The sequence below is a fragment of the Macrotis lagotis genome, chromosome X (genome assembly GCF_037893015.1).
Source record: "Macrotis lagotis isolate mMagLag1 chromosome X, bilby.v1.9.chrom.fasta, whole genome shotgun sequence".
In the NCBI taxonomy this organism is placed as follows: Eukaryota; Metazoa; Chordata; class Mammalia; order Peramelemorphia; family Peramelidae; genus Macrotis; species Macrotis lagotis.
The window spans coordinates 190,852,614-190,873,881 of NC_133666.1; positions in this window are offsets into that span (position 1 = coordinate 190,852,614).

Sequence of the window (21,268 nt, forward strand, 5' to 3'; positions counted from 1 at the left end):
ACTCATAAAGGGAGGGGAAAAGCAGATGACAAGGACCAGACTTGGTGTGTAGCCCCCATTGTCCTCCATTTGTCACACAAGTAGAATCATTTTGAATAAGAAACCATAAAATGGTTTTTGCATTTTGTTCAAAGACTCAGAGACCCCCTGGCCTCAAAGTTTTAGAGTTTTAGAAAAAGAAGCACCTGGTACCTAAATGAGACTAGATAGGGGAAGAGAGATGGGATCACTGAAATGATGCTATTTTTTTGAATTGCCTAATAAAAAAGTGAGTAATGAAAAGCAGAGACACAGAAAAATCAACTCTAACTTTGCTATTCAACAAGAAGCTGGAATGTTTACATAAACTGGACCTTGTGAAAAAGAAGTAATGACATTATAAATGTAACAGAATGTTATTAAACCAAAAGAAATGAGGAAAGCAAAGGATTCAGAGAAACTTGGGAATAGTTCTATGAATTGATGCAAGTGTAGTAATTATATAATAATGACAACATTATATAGAAAAATATTTTTGAAACATTTAAAATTAAGTACTATAGACAATATAATGAGCACTCTTGGCTCCAGAGGATTGAAATATGTCACATATCATTTGATAGAAAGGCAGATGGCTTAAGTGGCAAAATGAAGAATTCATTTTTAAACTTGGCTAATATGTGGATTTGTTTTTGTTTGTTGAAATTATTTGTTACAAGAGTTTTTTTTAACCTAATGGGGAGATTTTGGAGAAAAGAGGAATGGCAGTGTTAATGATTTGAGAGGGGAAGAAAAAAAGGAATATTAAAGTTCTTTTTAAAATGCATAGAAAAAAGTGAAGGGGGGCAGCAAGGTGGTATAGCGAATAGAATACCAGCCCTGGAGTCATGAGGACCTGAGTTCAAAATATGTGATCTTGGTCAAGTCACTTACCCCAGTTGCCTTGCAAAAAGAAAGAAAAAAAGTGAAAGAATAAAAAAAAAGAAAAAAGAAAAAAGTGACAGATAAGCAAGATGTTTTTTTAATCTAGTGTGTTAAATTTACTATCTACTTTAAGAGGGAGTACATAATAGAAATTCAGTTTCAGATCTAATTCTCTTTTTCTGTTCTTTTATATTGAAATTTTCATGTTTATTGATATTGATCAAGTTTAAAATAACAAAAATTAGGTTAAAAGAAATAATTTAATAGGAAGTAGAATGTTAAATGACAAAGGAAAACTCTATGCCAAGTGCTTTAGCATACCTTGATTAGGGAGGGTTGTATTTGCTGTTCGGTCTTGTCTGATTCTTCATGACCCTATTTGGGGTTTTCTTAGCAAAGATACAGGAGTGGTTTACTATTTTTTCCCCTCCAACTCATTTTATAGAACAACAAGCAGGGTGAAGTGACTTGCCCAGGGTTACACAGCCAGAACCTGTCTGAGGCTGATTTGAACTCAGGTCTTCTTGACTCCAGACCTATTGTTCTATCCACTGTGCCACCTAGCTGGACTAGAGAGACTAATTTTACTTGAATAGGCTCCTTGTAAGAGGTGGTGATTCTTCTGACCCTTGAAAAGGGAAATAGATCTCAAATTCAGGAAAGGAAAAAAATGTGTTCTAGGCTTGTGGATGGTTTACATAAATGCTCAGAGATGGGTGCCTGTAGAATGAGATAAGGAAATAGTTAGCAGTCCAGTTTGACTTGGATATAAGCTGCAAGAACGGGAAGCAAGTGAAATAAAATTGAAGACAGGTGGTGGAGGACTCTAAAAGTCACACTAAGGCATTTGTAGTTTACCCTGTATGCAATGGAAAGTCACAAAACATCTTTAAACAAAGTAGTAACCTGTAAATTTTGGCATCTACATGGGAAGGGGAGAGATAAGAGGTGAGAACCAATCATCACCATCATCTTCATTATTATTATTATTATTATTGTCATTATACAATTGAGAGATGAAAGGTACTGAATTAATGTAGTAGAAATATGAATTGTAAAGAAAAAATGGATATGAGAAATGAATTGCATATGGAGACAGCAAAATTTTGTGGTTGTTTAGATGCAGGAGGCAGATGATGTGAATTAAAGGGGAAGAGTCAGAGACATTATGGAGATTTTGAGCCATAAAGTAAATGGTAGTGCCAACAACAGAAATAGTTGGGGATGCCCATCAATTAGGGAATGACTGAACAAGTTGTGGTATGTGATTATAACAGAATATTACTGTGTTAAAAGAAATGACAAGCAGGATGCTTTCATAAAAATCTGGAAAGACTTAAATGAATTGATATAAAGTGAAATGACCAGAATTAGGAGATCGTTGTACACAGTTAACAGCAATATTGTACAATGATCAGCTGTGAATGATTTAGCAATTCTCAGCAATACAATGATCCAAGACAATTCCAAATGACTCATGATGAAAAATGCTACCCACCTTCAAAGGAAAGAGCTGATGGAGCTTGAATACAGATCGAAGCATACTATCTTTAATTGTATTTTTTCACTATTTTTATTGTAATTTTTTTCTTGGATGTTTTTAATATGGTAAAATATAAAACCAATACACAGAAATGGGAAAATTGGGAGGAGGGAAATTATATGCTTCCTAAAACTGTTGGTCCCTTGTGTGACCTAGGATCCAATTGGAAAATCAGATGTAATATTTTTTATGCCATAGTCTAAATCAAAGAAAACTTAAAGAATTGAGCTTTGTATTTTTTCACCATAGGCAAAGGAGAATGTAGTTGCCATAAATCACAGATAAGTCAAGTGAGAACTGTGAAAAATATTCATAGCAGCATTTTCTGTGGTAACCAAAAAACCCACAAACAAACCTGGAAACAAAGTTGATACTCATTGATTGTGTAATGGCTGAATAAACTGTGGTAGATGAATGTAACAGAATATTACTGTGCCAGAGGAGGTAACAAATAGAAGGAATTCAGAGAAATATGTGAAGACCTTTATGAAATGATGCAGAGTGAAAAGAGGAAAAACAGGAAAAAATTTGCGATGTAAATCAAATACTCAAAAGAACCCATATGCTATGAAATAACAATAATCAATTTTAGCTTCAGAGAAAAGATGAGAAAAAGTAACTCCTTCCATTTGTTGGAGAGCCTGGGTAATTATGAATGTGGAATATTACACTTTCTGTCAGAAGCAAGTTGATCTTTTAAAATGTTTTTTGATTACTAAACTGCTATTTTTTTTGTTATGGACTCACATGGTGGTGGCATCAGAGAACATATTTGGAAATGAATTCTATGTGAAAAAGAAAAGGCCTTACTAAGATTCTAAAATATTTTTAAAGGTCATGAAATACCAATGCTGCAAGACTTGAAAATTCTAGCACCTGTGTTTGAAAGTTGGGACCTATCCATTGGAAGTTTCCCTGTTCCACATCAAACTATTCACTGGAAGTTTCCCTGTTCCACAAGTAATTTAACATTTAAAGTCCTTTACAATCTGGCCATCATTCACGTTTCCAGTCTTGTTTCATTTTATTTCCTTTTAATATATTCTTCATTCCAGCCCAACTTGTGTTTTTACTATTCTTTGTACATGATGTTATATTTTTTCCTTTATGCCTTTGCACAAATGGTGCTCATGTCTGGAACTCATCCAACATCCCCTCCCTCTTGTTTAATTACAATCTACTTCACCAAAAAGGAGGTAAGCTCCTTGAGGGCAGGGAGTATTTAATTTTTGTCTCTGTAATTTTAGGACCTATTAAAATGGTTGACACTGAACAGACTTGTTGACTGATTAATTGGATTTGAATCCCTAGCTTCTTGCAAGGCTTAGTTCATATGCCACCTCCTACATGAGACATTTTTCCTGTTATTTATCTTCTGAAATTGATCTACACGTACTTTGTAGGTATTTATTTATGTGTATGATATATCTCTCTAGCTCTCAACTTGGATGCTGGTAAACCACATTTAGACAATTATATGAACACACAGCTACTCTACTTGAGTATATCCATTCTAGGGAACAGTTAAATTTAATACTTCATTTTTCCCCAATTACATATAAAAGTAATTTTAAAAATGTATTTAAAAAATTTTTGAGTTCAAATTCTTTTCATCCCTCCTTCCCCTCTCCCTTCATTGAGAAGGCAAGAAATTTGATATATTATAAATGTGCAGCCATGTAAAACATATTTCCACATTAGTTATTTTATAAAATACTAAAAAAAAAACCCAAGAATAATAAAGTAAAGAAAAAAGTTACTTCAATCTGTATTCAGAATCCATCAGTTTTTTCCTTTGGAGATGGATAGATAGCATTTCTTGTCTTGAGTCTTTTGAAATTGTTTTGGATCATTATATGCAAGAATAGCTAAGCATTCACAGTTGGTCATACAATATTGCTATTACTGTATTCAATGTTGTCCCGGTTTAGCTCATTTAACTTTGCAGCAGTTCATATAAGTCTCTCCAGGTTTTTCTGAAAGTATCTTGTTCATAATTTCTTATAGCCAACAGTATTCCATCTCAATCACAATTTATTTGGTCATTCCCTAATTGATGGACATCCCCTAAGTTTTCAATTCTTTGCACCACTAAAGGAACTGTTAAAATATTTTTGTACACATAGGTCCTTTTCCCTTTCTTTTTATTTCTTTTTGATTATAGACCTAGTAGTGGTATTTCAGGATCAACAGACATGCATAATTTTATAACCCTTTGGAGATAGTTCCAAATTGCTCTCCAGAATGGTGGAATCAGTTCACAAATCCACCAGCAGTGTATTAGTGTCTTAATGTTCCCATATCCTCTGCAACATTTGTCATTTTCCTTTCATCATATTAATCAATCTGATAGGTGTGGGGTATTGACAAAAAGTTGTTTTAATTTGTGTTTCTCTAATGGATAATGATTTAGGGCATCTTTTTTGTTTGACTATAGATAGCTTTGATTACTTCACCTGAAAACTGTGACAGGGACTCTTTTTGCCTTTCTCTGTATTCCCAGAAATTAGCTCTTATCTGGAAAATGGGAATAATAATGACTTCTACCTCTCAGGGTTATTGCAAGTATCTAAAGAAATAATGCTGGGGCGGCTAGGTAGTGTAGTGGATAAAGCACCTGCCTTGGAGTCAGGAGTACCTGGGTTCAAATCCGGTCTTAGACACTTAATAATTACCTAGCTGTGTGGCCTTGGGCAAGCCATTTAACCCCATTTACCTTGCAAAAACCTAAAAAAAAAAAAAAAAAACAATCAAGAAATAATGCTTATAAGGGTGGCTAGGTGGCGCAGTGGATAAAACACCGGACCTGGAGTCAGGAGTACCTGGGTTCAAATCCAGTCTCAGACACTTAATAATTACCTAGCTGTGTGGCCTTGGGCAAGCCACTTAACTCCATTTGCCTTGCAAAAAATCTTAAAAAAAAAAAAAAAGAAAGAAAAGAAAGAATGCTTGTAGGGGCAGCTAGGTGGCACAGTGGATAGAGCACTGGCCAGTTTAAATCCGCCTGAGAGACTTAATAATTACCTAGCTTGTGACCTTGAGAAAGCCATTTAACCCTACTGCCTTACAAAAACAAAAAAGAAATAATATTTATAAAGTGCTTTGTAAACTTTAAAGTACCACATAAACCTTAAACCATATTATTATTAAATTATTCATTTTGGATAATATTGTTGTCATTGTAGTGACTGTTAGAGTATTGAATATACCAAACAATGAAGAATATATTAAAGAATATATTAAAAGGAAATTAAATGAAAGTTGACTTTTTCAGGAAGGGATGAGGCACAGTGTCAAAAATGAAAGGAATATAAAAACAAAAACATAAATAAAACATTTTAAAAATAATTTATACATGCTGGGACAAACAGGAAAACATGGGAAAGAGTGCAGAAGCCAATGGCAAATAAGTTTGTTTCATGCAACCTCTCTCCCTGAGACAGGGCCCTTTTATGATGGTCCTTGTTCAGTCAGATCCATCACTAAGAGATCAGTCAGTCTGAGCTCTTATTAAGTTCCTACTATGTGCCAGTCACTATGCAAAGCACTGTAGATACAAAAAGAGGCAAAAGACAACCCCTGCCTTTGAGGAGCTCATGATCTAATGGGGGAGTCAAGAGGCAAGCCAATATCTATAATGCAAACTCTATACAGGATAAATAGATAAATAACAAAAGGAGGGCTCTGGAATTAAGCGGAATTGGGGAATGCTTCTTGATAGAATTTTAGTTGAGACAAAGAAAGTTAGGACAATGTAAGCTTTTATCTATCTGACATGCTCTACTTTTTTCAGAGTTTATTCGGTTTTATATCCATTAAACAAATTTATTAAGCATGTTCTTTGTGATATAATTCTGTTTACTGTAAGAAAAGAGGAAATAGATGATTTCCAGAAGATGCTAAAAAATGTATAAGAACTGATTCAGAGTGATAAGCAAACCCAGTAGAACAATTTAAATTATGTCATCAATATTATCAAAATGAACAATTTAACAATAATATGTAGCACTTATATAATGTTTTAAAATTTGAAAAGCACTTTTCAAGTATTATCTCTTAAGAACCTAGTAACAACCTTGAGAGGTAAGTGCTATTATTATTCCCATTTTATATATAAGAAAATTGAAGTGAAGGGACTTACCCAGAATCATACATCTAGTAAAGGATTAAAACTGGATTTGAACCCAGGTCTTTCTGATTCCAGATCAAGTGCTCCGTCTTTTGTGCCTGATTTGAAAAACTTTCATAAATTGATTATGAAAGAAATAGAACCAGGAATATAATTTAATTATAAAGTCTAGCTCCATTGTAAAATTTGCAACTTCTTTCTGACCCCTCCTTTCCATACCCTCCTCTCACCTAAAATTCAACCTACTTTATACCTGGAGAACAGAAGACTTGTCCTATTTCTCTTTTATATTTTTCCTATTGATTAGTATGATAAGAATAACACCTATTCTGGCCTGGTCCTTTAAGGGGCTAGGAAAGTAATTTCCTTTCTTAGTTCTCTATGTTATGAAAATCCTTGCCTAGGAAGTATTGAAGTCAGAAGCTTCATCTTGCCTTGCTCAATGCCCTCAGTAGGTTTCCTCGGCATTTGCTATATTGATTCTCTATATGTTTTTTTTTTAAAAAAAGCTTGAATCCTTTTAATACTCAGTAATGGAGAAGATGGCAAACCATTCCAGTGTCTTTGCCAAGAAAATTCCAAATGGGGTCACAAAGAATTGGATACAATTTAAAAAATGAGTGCACAACAACAAAGACTATTCAAGAGTAAAGGTTATCCTGGTATTTTTTAATACTTAGTGAAGTTGATTTCAGTTGTATATTATGTTCCATAAAAATGGACCTTACGCAATATATTGCACATAGGAAGCTTCTAATAAATATTTATTGCATGGAATGGAATTGTGAACTGTCTTCTTCTCTTGTTGTCACATTGTCTCATATTCAGAACTAGGGTTGAGAATAAACCATTTTCTATCATCTGAACTTGGAACCTTGAAATGAACACCAATTCTCATTTATCCTCTAGCCAAGGTCCTATCCTCTTTGCAATATGCAATGTTTGTGTACATTTACATTGTATATGCATATATTTACATATGAATATGTGTATCTATCTCTATATAGATATACCAGTATACCTTGGAGATATTGTGAATTTGGTTCCAGACTACCACAATTAAGTGAATATCACAGTTGAGTGAATCACATGAGTTTTTTGATTTTTCAATGAATAAAAAATTATGCTTTTTTAAGGTTTGAAATGCACTTTATAAATATCTCTTGGACTGAATTTTCAGATTCCTTGCTTTTGAAAAATGGAAGGGTTTCAATCTGGGATGTCATGATTTCACTGTTTTATTTTGTTTTGTTTTTTGTTGGTTTTTTGGTTTGTGTTTTAAATAAAACTATATAAAGCTTGTGATTAAACAGAACAAATTTCTTAATTTAAAAATAAAAAGTTATGTTTATACTATATTATAGTCTATTAAGTGCAGAGTAGTATTATGTCTAAAATAATTAATGTACATTCCTAAATTAAAAATACTTTATTTATAAAAAATGCTATCATCCAAACCTTCAGTGAGTAATAATTTTTTTTTTTCTCAAGAGTCTTGCCTTGGGGGTGGCTAGGTGGTGCAAATAGAGCACCAGCCCTTGAGTCAGGAGTACCTGACTTCAAATCCAGTCTCAGACACTTAATAATTACCTAGCTGTGTGACCTTGGGCAAGCCACTTAACCCCATTGCCTTGAAAAAACCTAAAAAAAAGAAAAAAAAGAGTCTTGTCTTGATGTTGATGGTTGATGACTGCTCAGGGTGGTGATTGCTAAACGTTGGAGCGGCTGCTTAGAATAAGACAACACTGAAGTTTGACACATTATTGACTCTTCCTTGCATTTGCAAACTTAGAGGCCAGTATCAGGTTATCAATTGACCTAATTTCAATATCATTCATCTTTGATATTCATCATCTATCTTTGAAATATATGGGTGCAGACATGACACCCTAAAACAATTATAATAGTAACATCAAAGATTACTGGTCATAGACCAGCTTAATGGGTATTATAATAATAATAATGAAAAAGCTTGAAATATATTGCAAGTCAAAATGTGACACAAAGACATGATGTGAGTACATGTTGTTGGAAAAATGAAACAATAGACTTGTTCGATAAAGGTTGCCACAAGACTTCAATTTGTAAAAAATTCAGTATCTTTGGAGTGCAATAAAGCAAAGTATAATAAAACAAGGCATACTTGTGCTCTAAGTGTTATGGGAGAGATCCTTGTAGTAGGCTGAAGTAGTCCAGAAATCCTTCATGGAATAGGAGGAATGTAAACTGGACTTTAGTTCTTGAAAAGAATGAGAAGAAGAAATCTGTGGGGATAATAGTGGTGGGGATAATAGATTTTTTTTCTTTTCTTGTGGGAAAATAGGATTGAAATATGAAAGAGGATAGCCTATCCAACCTTTTAAAACATGGATCATATCAATAAGGACTGATTAAATCAGTCTATTAAAAAGAATGTTTTCTTATTTGCAGTACTGAGCTACTTTGTGATCTGGACTCCATGTTATAACCCTATCTATCCTCCCACCCTACTCTCCCTCCCCCTTATGAGAGGATGTAGACCATAGAAGAAGAAGAAGAAGAAGAAGAAGAAGAAGAAGAAGAAGAAGAAGAAGAAGAAGAAGAAACTCTGGAATAAAGGATATGTCTAAGAAACCTCTACTTTATCTTTAAGTCACCTTTTGAGTGGGGAACACCAGAACCTCGATTCCTGTGGTTGCATCCTTGGACACAATGGGCCTGGTTCCAAAAGGGGTCGTAGGCTGACGTACAGGTAGAGAGACAATGAATGCATGGACAAGTTAAGCAGAAGGATTGGTCCAAAACTGAGAATTCTATGATAAGGATTTCACAATCTGCTAAGGGAGCTTGTTAATTCAGAAGGGAATTCCAGAAACCTTTCCTCAAAATCACATTCAGTGTATTTGAAGGAGAAGCAAAAACCTCTGGAAAATGTAGAAGAGAAATGGGTTAGACACATGTGTTCTCACTAGAACTAGAAGAGAACATCTGAGGGCAGGACCACTGAACTAATGTTTAGATCCAGAGAATGGCAGTTGATGGAAAGAGATTGTAGGACCAAAAGGATGGAAAAGGATTCACATTCAATGTTAGATTGTGAGTCACTTTGAGACTTGAGACTTCATCCCAAAGAGAATGGAAGTCTCTTCTTTTTTTTTTTGCAAGGTACTGGGGTTAAATGACTTGCCCAAGGCCACACAGCTAAGTAATTATTAAGTGTCTGAGGCTAGATTTGAACTCAGGTACTCCTGACTCCAGGGCCTGTGCTCTATCCACTGTGCCACCCTATGGAAGTCTCTTCTTACAGGATGTTCAAAAAAGCAGGATTAGGATGTTGTCCAATACTCAAGCAGACACAGTCATGGGCTTTTATAACTATCAGTGGAATAAAAGAATAGATTTGCTGATGATTTGTTACTGTCACTGGGAGTGTTTCTGTGTGTGTGTGTGTGTGTGAGAGAGAGAGAGAGAGAGAGAGAGAGAGAAATTTGGGGCTTGAAATCTCCATTGCTTTTCCTATTTCCCTGCTTCTGTCTTAGTCTCTTGAACTTGACATGCTGAAAAATTTCTAGTCCCTTACTTGTTCTTATCTCTTATTTATTTGAATCTTTCCCCAGAAGCAACTTTTTCTTTGGGCCTGATGATTTCCTTATTAATCAACATCTTCTAACTTCCCTAAAATATATTTAAGAGGTACTAAATGGCTCAGTGAATGTAAGCTAGACCTGGAGTCAAGAAGACCTGAGTTCAAATGTAGTATTTTATATTTACTAGATGTGTGACCTTGAGCAAGTTACCTAACTTCTGTTTGTTTTAATCCACTGAAGAAGACAGTATGGTCTGTGGAGTCATAAAGAATCAGATACAAGAAGTATTTTTTTTAGTTTAGTTTTTTTTTTTTTTTGCAAGGCAATGGGGTTAAGTGGCTTTCCCAAGGCCACATAGCTAGGTAATTATTAAGTATCTGAGGCTGAATTTGAACTCAGGTCCTCCTGACTCCAAGGCCAGTGCTCTATCCACTGCGCCACCTAGCCGCCCCAAGAAGTATTTTTAAATGGAGATCAAATGAACCTCTACAACCATGACCAGAAGTGGTGGCATGGAATTCTCATTATCAAAAGTTATGAACTGAATTGTATATATAGCTAACATTGCCAGGCACTATGCTAAATACTTTACAATGATTATCTCATTTGATCCTCACAACAACCTTGCAAATTTAGGAGTTGTTATTCTCCCCATTTTATAGGGGAGCAAAATTCCGGTAATTGATTTTCCCAACGTCTTATAGCTAATAAATGACTGCAGGCAGATTTGAATTCAGGTCTTCCTGGCTCCAGACCCTGCACTAGCAGTTTCCCTGCTCTCGGGGTTAACTAAAGACTATGGTCTTCAGAAGAGTGATTGCTCTGTATTTGGTAGATGGAGTTTCTTCAAGGGAGTACCCTTGACCAATGAGATTAAAGGTCCAGAAAACAAAAAAAGAGAAAAACAGATAATTTGGTCTATAAAATGCAGGTGCAATACATGGGTGTGGGTTTTGAACTAAGGGTGATGATTAACTAGACCTTTCTTCTTCTGAAAGCCAGGAACACCTTGTATTAAGGAGATCCTTAAACATATAACCAAATGGGATTTCATTTTTATACTTTGGTAAAAAATTGCATATGTGTAAATTCATAATTCAGAATACACAAACCCTAATAGAATCACAGAATTTTAGAATGACCTTAGGTTTAGAGGCATTTAATAATAACACTTGATATTTATATCACACTCTGTGTACATTATCTTATTTGATGATCACAGCAACTCTGAGAAGTAGGTACCATAGGTATTATTATCTCCATTTTGTTGGTGAAGAAATTAAGGTCAAGCGACTTGCCTATAGTCATATAACACAAGAAAGTGTCAGAGCAGGAACTGAAATGCCTCTCTCCTGACTCCATATAGAGCACTATTTCTACTACACCCATGATTCTCAAACATTTTGGTCTCAAGACCCCTTTACACGGTTAAAAAAAAAATGTGGACTCATTTATATTCTAAAAAAATTCCTTATAAAGGACATTTTATACTCTTATAATTGAGGACCTCTTTACCCATTGAATTTTTTTTAATTTAAAAGTTCCAAAGAATTCTCATTTATATATGCTATAACTATTGATAAAGCACTGTCGTAATAATTAAAATGGATCTATTTTAATATATCAATTGTAAAATATAAATTAATTTGATTAGATTAATAAATTAATTTGATTTTAAAATAACAATAATGAATATATTACATGTTTATTTTTATGAAGAAACTATATTTTCCAAAACAAATTCCTGAGAAGAGTAACATTGTGTTAAATATTTTCACAAAATTCATTAATGTCCAACTTAATCTAAGTCCACTGAATTTTCATATCTGTTTCTGTGTTCAATCTCTTGCAATCTATTGTTTTTGTTGAAGAAAACCCAGCCTCATATAGATAGGTGGCTGTGTGATCTGGGGCAAGTCACTTAACCTGTGTGTTCACCTTGGTTTTCTCAACTGTGAAAACACTAACTTATAGGGTTGTTGTGAGGATCAAAAGTGATAATATTTGTGAAAAGTGCTTCACACAGGGCCAGGCACACATTTCCTTCCCCCTAGTTGGAAAAGATGGGAGTATTTTAATAGTAAGTAAAGTCTTGGTATTGTTATGAAAGTACTTTTGACCTCCTGAAAGGGTTTTGGGGACCCCCTGAATTTGAAAGCCCACACTTTGAAAACTTTTGTTAAGGCCACACAGTGGAGAGCAGAAACTGAAGCCTAGGTGTGCTTCACTGTTCTCTCTCTCTCTCTCTCTCTCTCTCTCTCTCTCTCTCTCTCTCTCTCTCTCTCTCTCTCTCTCTCCCTCCCTCCCTCTCCCTCTCCCTCTCTCCCTGTCTCTGTCTCTGTCTCTGTCTCTGTCTCTCTCACATTCTACCTATCTTATCTCATTTTTTGAGTGCCTAGAAATCAACTATCTCAAAGTTATTATTTCCCAACTTCTAGAAAAAAATACAAGCTCCCATTTGTGGATTCCTAAAGGGCTAACTACATCCATTCAGGGTGAAGGAATTCTGTGATTCTAAAAGGTGATCTAAAAGGCATGGTGAGGAAGGGCAAGTCTCAGGTTTAAGAGGATGCCAATGAAGTGAGAGCTCCTGTGACCTTTTGCTCCTTCTCCTGACTCAAGTCTGAGTCAATTAATGGGTGGGGTATGGTCTTGAAGAGAAGACTGAGCAAAACGCAGAAGGGGAGATGGGAAGAGGAGAATCTGAAAAGTATGATCTACTTCATTTTCCTGGGTCCAGTCAAGTCTAGACACTTTATGGAAAATATCTGAGCTAATTTTGGTTTAGGGCCAGGCCTTAGAGCACAGTGGAAAGAGAACTAGCATTGAAATCAGAAAACCTGGGTTCAAATCCTCTGTCATTTACTACCTGTCTAACCTTGTACAAATCACTTCCTATTCCTGGTCCTCAATTTCCTCATCTATAAAATGGCCTCCAAGGCCCATGTATAGCTAAATTATATAAGCTCTGAGTCAAAGATCCTATGAACCTCAAATTTCTCTAATTCTGAAATAATCTCCAGAAAATAGTCACTATGATTTCTCTGATGCTTTGTGAGAAGGTTAAATTCTCTTGAAGAGCTTAGCTATTCCAGCTCTTTGAAAATTCTACTGCTCAAGTAGGAAGATGTGAACTTTGGTACCAGGTGATAGCACGTGAGCAACAAGGCTATAATGTGAGAAACAGCTTCAAATTTCATAATTTTCAACCTTCATTTACTCACAACATTGAATAGAGAGCTGGTTGCAGAGACAGAAAGATCTGGAATCAAACCCTGCCTTTGATGTGCAACTATCCCTTCTACATTGAGACTTTCCTCATCATGGTTTTGATATATTATAAGTGTGCATAAGAAAATAAATCGGAATTTGGGTGGGAGTTTTGAAGAAGGCACATGACCCATAAAAAGTTTAGAAACTTATAAATGCACAAAACATATGTATAGTATTGTATAAAATCAATATATTTTATCTTTTAATATCATAATAATTCAAACTTCTTCTATAGTATAAAGGGAGGGTGAAAAACTTTATGTGAATTTTCCTGATTATGGGGGTGGTGGGATGATGGTGATGGGTGTAGTGTTCCCAACTCCCATGATGTGGAAGGAATAATTGACTATATGAGGCTCTCTTCTGGTTCTTCTAACTCTAATAGTTCCTTCTCAGTCACTTTTTGCTAGTTCATCTATTCCATGCTCCTTTTCTCTGAATGTTCCCTAAATCTCAATCTGAGGGCTTCTTTTCTTTTCTTTTTTGATTCTTTCTTGGTAAGTTCCCATGTGAACTCACAGATCTACACAATAATCTCAGTTTCTTCCATTAAACTCAGTTTAACATCACCAACGGTTGCCTATTAGACATTTTGAACTCGGTGTCTCAGAAAAAGCTCAAACTCAACTTGTCCAAAACAGAACTCATCATCTTTCCCCCTTATGCCCACTCCTCTTTGAAACTTCCATTTTTTCTGTTGAAGGGATAGCCATTCTTCCAGTTAAGGTTCATAACTTGGGTGTTCTCCTCACTCTCACTTTTCCCTCATGATTCTGAAGGAGAAAGTGAGGCTGGTGACCTTGCACAGCCCTCCCTCATTTAAATCATATTCACTGGTACATCATGGCATCACATCCCTGATGTCATGGTCCTCTTTGAAAATGAAGGACAAACAACAATACTCTCCCTACTCCTCATATCCAATCATTTGCCAAATCTTTCCATTTCTATCTCCATAATATCTTTTAAAAATTATTTTTAGTTTATTACTTTATTTTTATTTTATTTTTTGAAGACAATTGGGGTTAAGTGATTTGCCTATGGTCACACAGCTAGTAAGTGTCTGAGGCCAGATTTGAACTCAGGTAAGACTGGTGTTCTGTCCACAAGACCACCTAACTGACCCTCATAGTATCTCTTACATCCATTTTTTTTCTCTCTGTACAAGGCCAACGCCTTAGTTCTGGCCTTCATTACCTCTCACCTAGGTAATTGCAACACACTTCTAAGTGGTCATAAGATCATAGATTTTGAGCTAATCATATCTGTAGGCCATCCTGTCTAACCCCTCATTTTACGGATGAGCAACTGAGGCCAAGAGAGGTTAAGGAACTTGCTCAGAGTTAGGAACAGATATGGGCATTGAACCCATGTCCTCTGAATCAAAAGCCAACAAACACTTTGCATTGTACAGTCTTCCTGCTTCAAGTTCCTCCCCATTCTAGTCTATCCTCCCTGATGCTATCAGTGCAATTTTCCTTAAGTGTAACTCTAAATATATCCTAATTGCTTTCAAAATAAAAGATAAACTCTTCAGTTTAGCTTTACATTTCATTCACACCCTGAATCCTGCTCCATTGTTTCTCCTGCATTCTTCATCTGGACAAGCTGCCCTCTCTCTCTTGCCACACATCACATCCATCTTTCCCTCCATGTCTTTGCATTATCTGTCTCTCCTAAGTCAGTGGAAGGAAAACAAATAAACCAACCAAATTCCTAGCAATGTAACTAGATGGGGCAGAGGATAGAATGCTGGCCCTGGATTCAGGAGGACCTGAACAAATTCTATCTCAATTATAGTGTGACCCTGCTTACTCTTTATTGCCACAGTTTCTCATCTATAAAATGAGAAGAAAATAGCAAACTGTTTTTGCCAAGAAAACCCCAAATGGGGTCACAAAGAATTGGATATGCCTGAACAAAAACAACAGTAGGGATGAGGTTATGGTGGAGATTCTATTGCTCCAGATTTGGAGGAAGGGAGGGCTGCCTTATGTTTGAGCTGGAGCAGCTGTCCAGGCAGTTTTTTGCCTCTTTAATTGTCAATTGGCAAAGTTCTGCCTCCCAAGCTTTGAGTCTCTTCAGCTGTCTCTCGCCTCTGTCAATCATAGCACCCCCCACCACCACCACAGCCTTAATTACTCTCAGGCTTGTTCTTTTTGTCTGGAGAAACCTTATTCTACTTTTCACTGCTTCTGTTCTTCGTAAATATTTTCTTTGTACTGAACAAGGTGCTTCATTGGGGTCAGTTTTTTTTTTTTCATTTTCACTGTGAGTCCAAACCATAGGTTACAGGGCTGTATTCAGACCTCCCCATTTATTGGTCTTGTCACTACCTAAGCAGCACCAAAAGGAGCAAGGCTCCTATCCTTTGTCCTCTTTTTATTAGTGAAATTCCCTCTTTTTCTCTTCCCTTCAATTGGAATCCCTTGCTTGCATTTCCTAATAGATTAAAGAGAATGCTTTCTATTCCCCTCTTCCATGTCTGAAATTGCAAGGTCTGTATTTCTAGCTACCTTCTCTTGAGCCTGGGGACAAACTCATTCACCCCTCTTGGGGTGCCCTTTTCCATTCCCATCCTGCCATGTGGGTATGCAAATTTTCCCTGGGCTTCAAATTCACTGAGCCTCAGAAAAGTCTAATAAAATTGTATCAGGGATACTGAGGAGGGAAGGAGAAGAAAGTTTGTCTTAATTGTCTTTGTTGTCATTCTGAATGCATTAGAATTATTATCTTGGCTGCAGAATGGAGGATACATTGGAGAAGGACAAAAGTGGAGGAGGAAGAAAGTTTTGAATGGAGGATATTGCAGTGGGCTGGATGAATTATAAGTGGTTTATATTAATAGTGCCAATAAGAAATGAAAATAAAGAACAGTTATGAGATATGTTTCTGTTTTGGAGACAATTTCAGACAATGTCTGAATAGATAAAAGTTTGTTCAATTAATGTGCAAAGGGGATATTGTTTTTTAGTCATGTCTAATTCTTGGTGACTCCACTTAGGGTTTTCTTGGCAAAGATACTGGTTTGCCATTTCCTTCTCTAACTCATTTTACAGAAGAGGAACCTGAAGCAAACATGGTTAAGAGACTTGTCCAGGGTCACATAACTAGTAAGAGTCTGAGGCCAGATTTTTAACTTGGGTCTTCCTGACTCCAGGTCCAGAACTTTATCCACTGAACCACCCTAGCTGCCCAGAGAGAGTTGCTTATAAGTCAAAAAATACTTGTTTTATATCAGCACCAAGAGGTTTTCTGGAGTAGGAACATGGAATACTCCATATAAGTAAGCCACCAAATAGGGCTTCAGGGCTGAGTTAACAGCTATGGGAACCATACAGGACTGCTTGATACTTTAAGTCCTAAGTCCCTTTCCACATGCTTCAGTGGACTTAGCTGGATTTTATGGTTTTCAAGTGTCCCAGATCAGATTGCTGAATATAGGCATTAATAACTCATAAATATCTCATAAATCAGCTCCCACTGAGATTCCAATCTCTCTTCCTACTTTCCATGACCCAGGATTACTAAAGCAAAGCCAAATTAAAACAAAATTCTTTATTTTAAACCACACAGACTTTTTAGTTCCAAATTCTCTCTCTTCTCTGCTCTCACCCACTGAGAAGGCAAGAAAAACAAAAATAATTATAAATATGTAATCATGCAAAAAAGTTCTACATTAGTCATATTTGAAAAAAAGAAAGAGAAAGAAAAGAAAATGCAGGGAGGAACAAAAAGAAAGCAAGAAAGCAAGCAAGAAAGGAAGGAAGGAAGAGAGAGAGAGAGAAAGAGAAAGAAAGAAAGAAAGAAAGAAAGAAAGAAAGAAAGAAAGGAAGGAAGGAAGGAAGGAAGGAAGGAAGGAAGGAAGGAAGGAAGGAAGGAAGGAAGGAAGGAAGGAAGAAAGAAAGAGAAAAATATGCTTTTATCTGTACTCTGGGTTCATCAGCTCTCCAAGGTTAATAGAATGTTTCATCATGAGTCCTTTGGAATTATGATAGGCCATTATATTGATCAGCCCAACAACTCCAGGAAAAATGCCAGGAACAGAACAAAAGTCTGTATACAACATTTGTAGATCTGATCAAGGTCTTTGAAACCATCAGTCACTAGAGTTTATGGCAAATCATGTCAAAATTTGGTTATCAGTATTGTACATCAGTTCCATGACAGAGTGCTTTGTCCAGGTTCTGGATAGTGGATGATGCCCTTGAGATTTCCCACAAGGATTTGTTCTTGCTCCTATACTTTCTAGCATGATGTTTTCAACCATGTTATCAAATGCCTACAATGAGGATGAAGGTCAAGGTACTGCACTGATGGCAAATTCTTCAACTTGAAAAGGCTATATGCCAAGACCAAAGTGGAAGGAGAGTTGGTACAGGATCCTCTGTTTGCAAATGATCATGTACTCAATGCAGCTCTAAAGTTGAGATGCAACAAAATATGGATCCATTCTCTGCTGCTTGTGCTAATTTTGGCCTAACAATTAACACCAAGAAAACAGTTGTTCCATCAGCCAGCATCATAACATTCAAATATGGAACCATTGATTACAGCAAATGGAGAAGTTTTGAGTACTGTGGACTAGTTCACTTAGCTTGATAGTGTCCTTTCCAAGGAGGCACACATTGACAATGAGATGGACGCACGCATTACCAGAGCTCGCTCAGTATTTGGGAGGCTCCAAAAGAAAGTGTGGGAGAGAAGAGACTGACTGCCAAACTGAAGGTCTACAGAACTGTTGTGTTGACCTCATTGCTATATTTCTGTGAAACCTGGACAGTCTACCAGTGTCATGTCAGGAAGATTCTAAAGATCATCTGGAAGAAGAAATTACCAGACACTGAAATCCTTTCTCAAGCCAAACTGCCTAGCATTCCATCATCTCGATAGAGAGTGCAACTGTGATGGGCTGGACACATTGTTAGAATACCAGTCATACACTTGCCAAAAAAAATTATTTTATGGAGAACTCACAAGATACCCTGAAAGTTTCATTGAAGAACCTTAGAATTGATTGTACAGCATGGGAGACACTGGCACAGGACCTCCCAGCATGGCGTGCCCTCATCAGTAAGGGTGCTGTGCTTTATGAGGAAGATAGAATTGAAGCAGCTCAAGGGAAATATGACATCCTTAAGTTTAGAGTACCCATCCTGGTATTCACATGGACTATTCGTGCCCAGCCTGTGGCAGAGTATTCTGGACTCATATTGGTCCTATCAGCCACAGTTGGACATACTTTGTCTCAAATTTGTCTCAAACATAGTGATGTCATTTTGGTCCTCTTCAGTAAGGATCAGTATTACTAAGCCTTTCAAAGCTGATTATCTTTACAATACTGCTATCATTGTATGAATTGTCTTGGTTCTGCTCACTTCACTTTGCATCAGTTCATATAAATCTTTTCAGGTTTTTCTGAAATCATGCACTTCATCATTTCTTACAGCATAATTCCATCACATATATTCCATCCTATACTGTAACTGGATACAGTAAACTTATTCATGCCCAATTGACAAGTGAACTCTCAGTTTCTAATTCCTTACCACCACAAAAAGAGTTATAAATATTTTTGTACATATGTGTCCTAATCCTCTTTTCTTTTATCTTTTTAGGGTATGCTCCTAAAAGTAAAATTACTGTGTCAAAGGGTTTGCATAGTATTATAGCTTTTGATGTGATTCCAAATTGCTTTCCAGAAATATTGGATTACTTCACTACTCTACCAACAATGCATCATTGCTATTTAGACATTTTCAGTAGTGTTGGAGCTTTTAGCAGCAACTGCTGGAGTAATTTGTCATTTAATTCTCCTGCTCATTTTAAAAAGAAGGAAACTGAGGCAATTAGGGTTAAGAGACTTACCCAAAAATCACAGAGCTAATAAATGTCTGAGGCAGGATTTGAACTCAGGTCTACCTGACTTCCTACATCTCTTCTAGCATTTTCCTTTTTCCTTTTTTGTCATCTTAGTCAATATGATGGGTATGAAGCTATTTTAAATTGCATTTCCTTAATTATTAATGGTTTAGAGCAGTTTTTTCTAATATGGTTATTTATAGCTTTGATTTCTTCTTCTGAAAACTATCTATTAATATCCTTTGATCATTTATCAATTGGGAAGTATTGTTGCAAATTTGACTCAGTTACCTATATATATTATATATGCATATAAACATATATATATATATATGTATATACACTTTGAAGAGACCTTTATCATAGAAACTTGCAGCAAAGATATCCTTCTCTCTCCAGTTTCCTATTTTTCTTTCTTATCTTTGCTATGATGGTTTTGTTTGTACAAAGTCTTTTTTTTTTTTTTTTAGGTTTTGTTTGAAAGGCAAATGGGGTTAAGCGGCTTGCCCAAGGCCACACAGCTAGGTAATTATTAAGTGTCTGAGGTCAGATTTGAATTCAGGTACTTCTGACTCCAGGGCTGGTGCTCTATCCACTGTGCCACCTAACCATCCCAAAAGTCTTTTTTTAATTTCATGTAATTAAAATTATCCTTTTGTTTCTTGTTTGATTTTCCCCTAATCAGAGATCTGATAGGTGATTTCTTCCTAAAAATCTAAATCAAGTACAATTTTGAATTTATCTTGATGTGAGGTATGAGACATTGGTCTATGCCTAGTTTCTGCCAGACCATTTCCTGGTTTCTCAACAGTCTTTGTCAGTGACTTTTTATCCCAATAATTGATTATCTTTGAGTTTATCAAACACTAAGTTGTTGTGCTTATATGCTTTTGTATATCGTGTTCCATTGATCAACCAAAACTACTGCTTTGTAGTACTTTTTTGAGATCTGATACTGCCAGGTCCCCTTTCTTCCTATCTTTTCTCATGTATTCCCTTGATATTCTTGACCTTTTGTTTCTCATAAGGAGCCAATGAATTTTGTCAGTAATTTGATAGATATGGCACTGAATAAGTAAATTAATTTAGGTAGAATTGTCATTCTATTGTATTGACTTGGTCTACACATAAGCAATTGGTATGCTTCCAATTATTTAGATATCTTTATTAGTGTGAAAAGTGTTGTGTATTTTGTTTATACAGTTCCTGTGTCTCTTGGCAAGTAGATTTCTATGAATTTTTTATTTTATTATTTTTTAGGCTTTTTTTGGGCAAGGCAATGGGGTTAAGTGGCCACACAGCTAGGTTAAGTGCTTGAAGCCAGATTTGAACTCAGATACTCCTTACTCCAGGACCAGTGCTGTATCCACTGCGCCACTTAGCTGCCTCTATAGTTATTTTAAATGGAATTTCTCCTTCTGATTCTTCCTGCTAGATTTTGTTGGAAATTACACAGAAATTTTTTTTATAACTTCCATCTTTGTTGAAGCTGTGAATTGTTTTCATCAACTTTTTTAGTTGACTCTCTAAGTAAAGCATCATATCATTTGCAAAAGTGATAGCTTTGGTTCTTCATTGCTTTTGCTTATTCCTTCACTTTCTTTATCTTGTTTTTCTGCTATAATGAGCATTCCTTAATATAATATTGAATAGCAATGGTGATAATGGATATCTTTATTTCACTTCTATTTTTATTGGAAAAGCTTTTAGCTTATCCTCATCTTAGATATCGTTTACTCTTAGATTTAGAGAGTTACTACTTACCACTTTAAGGAAAGCTCCTTTTGTTGCTGTACTTTTAGTGTTTTTTTTTCTTTAGCAAAAATGGGTGTTGTATTTAGGTAAAAGCTTTTTCTGTTTCTTTTAAAATAGTCATATGAGCTTTTGTTTTTGGTATTAGTATGGGCAATTGTGCATATAGTTTTCCTAATATTGAATCAGCCTTGCATTCCTGTTATAAATCCAACTTGTTCATGATATATTATCTTTGTG